Genomic DNA, 2,500 nt, shown 5'->3' with positions numbered 1-2,500 from the left:
GTTCATTCATTATTTCATCTTTCATTGTATTATCTCTCTCTCTCTCTCTCTCTCTCTCTCTCTCTCTCTCTCTCTCTCTCTCTCTCTCTCTCTCTCTCTCTCTCTCCTTCCTCATTTCACGAAGCATATCACCATGTAACTAACAGAGAGAGAGAGAGAGAGAGAGAGAGAGAGATCTGATTAAAAACAAAACATGAATTACGGAAATAAAATAAAAAGAAAATAAAGGAAATAAAAAAGAAGAGGAAAAGATTGATGTGATTTATATAATATTGAAAAAAAAGAGAAAAACCGCCCAGAGAGACCGTACCAAGATAGTCGACATGGGCAAAGTGTTCGGACGATTCGCTATGACTGTGGCCTCGTCTCGCTTTGTTTCATGACAGCTCAAATTTATATATTCTTATCCTTACTAGGGAGAACACCAACTAAAGGATAATATCAAAGCTTGTCTTTTTTTATTAGAAGTATATTCAGTGTTCATATTAATGCAAGAATTTTATATAAAGACGAAGTCAAAGCCAAACATGATATACCATTGTTGAAATAATGCATATTATCTCATAAAACCGTAACTAACTTTTATAAACCATTCAAAACGCTTAATAAAATATAAAAAAATAAAAAGAATTACAAAATAAATGACAGGAAGCTCTGAAACATTGAAAAAAAAAAGATAGGTAACTAAAAAGATTAATAGGCAACCATCACTCAGTAAGGCAGTATCGGTCTGTGAACGGACGGAGACGGACGTTGCCAGAATATCTCCCTGTTAAGTCCGTGTTTCTTTTTTTCTCTTTTTTTCTGTGTTTGCGTGTGTGTGTGCCCACGTCAATGAACTGACCATTAGGATAACCACAAAGCATAGTTCCCCCGGTGCTATGAAGGCGTGGACTCCCATTTGAAACGTGAAAAGTGAAAAATAATGTGGCCTTTGACTCGCGACTGGAAGAGGTAAGGTCCTTTTTTCTGCATTTTATTTATTTATTCATTTATTTTAGGAAATTAACGATGAAGGGTGACGAAAACTAAAAAGAAAGTGTGTGTGTGTGTGTGTGTGTGTGTGTGTGTGTGTGTGTGTGTGTGTGTGTGTGTGTGTGTGTGTGTTTGAGGAATTGTTAACTGAACGTCCTTAAGGATATATATTAGGTCTTACCTCTGATGCAACGTCACCTTATTAATCAGTAATACTAATAATATACACACACAAACACACACACACTCTCTCTCTCTCTCTCTCTCTCTCTCTCTCTCTCTCTCTCTCTCTCTCTCTCTCTCTCTCTCTCTCTCTATTGGCTGAAAAGGTCAAATTTTCTGAGAGAGTTTTCTTTTTCTCTCCTTCCTTTCTCTCTCTCTCTCTCTCTCTCTCTCTCTCTCTCTCTCTCTCTCTCTCTCTCAATATTGTTATTGTTATTATTATTATTATTATTATTATTATTATTTTGCTTAGAGAGAGAGAGAGAGAGAGAGAGAGAGAGAGAGAGAGAGAGAGAGAGAGAGAGATGTAGGGGTGGTTGTTGTCAGCGTGAGGTCAAGGTCAAGGGCTATCGTCTGGGTTCAAAAGGGGGTGAGGGTGTTGACCTCACCCCACGTGGTGCGAGGCGGCAGGAGGCTGGGGGGAGAGGGGGACATTGGGACACACTCTCTCTCTCTCTCTCTCTCTCTCTCTCTCTCTCTCTCTCTCTCTCTCTCTCTCTCTCTCTCTCTCTCTCTCTCTCTCTCTCTCCTTATTGTGGTAGTAATAGTAGTAGTAGTAGTAATTGTTCGGTTAGTTTAATAATTACTACTACTACTACTATTTCAAACTCTCTCTCTCTCTCTCTCTCTCTCTCTCTCTCTCTCTCTCTCTCTCTCTCTCTCTCTCTCTCTCTCTCTCTCTCTCTCTCTCTCTCTGTCTCTCTCTCTCTCTCTCTCTCTCTCTCTCTCTCTCTCTCTCTCTCTCTCTCTCTCTCTCTCTCTCTCTCTCTCTCTCTCTCTCTCTCTCTCTCTCTCTCTCTGGAATTCCCATGAGTGTGACCCTACCTCTTCGTCCTCCAATTATCGGATTGACAGTCCTTCACACCCTGACCTCTGACCTCTGACCTCTCATCTCTCCTCTTCCTTGTCTCTTCCCTGTCTTAACCGATATATATAATAATAATAATAATAATAATAATAATAATGATATATCTATCTATCTATCTAGAGAGAGAGAGAGAGAGAGAGAGAGAGAGAGAGAGAGAGAGAGAGAGTAAGGAAATTTGTCGGTAAGGGAGTCTCTCTCTCTCTCTCTCTCTCTCTCTCTCTCTCTCTCTCTCTCTCTCTCTCTCTCTCTCTCACACTGTTGCTATCCTCCTCCTCCTCCTCCTCTTTTTCTTCGTTTTCCTTTTCATTCCTCCTCCAATTATCTTCTTCTTCTTCTTCTTCTTCTTCTTCTTCTTCTTCTTCTTCTTCTTCTTCTTTCTGTCTATTCAAGGTTATTATATTTATCTTTTTGTTTTGATTCCTTTTTATCAATTTT

General features: G+C 39.5%; 1 long non-coding RNA gene across 1 annotated transcript in view; it reads left to right on the top strand.

Annotated features, from left to right (window-relative positions):
- Positions 1–743: 743 nt before the first annotated feature.
- The window catches only part of LOC135112417 (uncharacterized), a 6,465-nt gene continuing 4,708 nt past the window's right edge, over positions 744–2,500 (top strand). Inside the window, exon 1 of the long non-coding RNA XR_010274360.1 lies at positions 744–954. This is a non-coding gene — a long non-coding RNA (uncharacterized LOC135112417). The remainder of the gene's footprint in view (positions 955–2,500) is intronic.

The sequence above is a fragment of the Scylla paramamosain genome, chromosome 23 (genome assembly GCF_035594125.1).
Source record: "Scylla paramamosain isolate STU-SP2022 chromosome 23, ASM3559412v1, whole genome shotgun sequence".
Classification (NCBI taxonomy): Eukaryota; Metazoa; Arthropoda; class Malacostraca; order Decapoda; family Portunidae; genus Scylla; species Scylla paramamosain.
The sequence above is the reverse complement of the archived record's forward strand: the minus strand, read 5'-3'. Positions and strand labels throughout refer to the sequence as shown.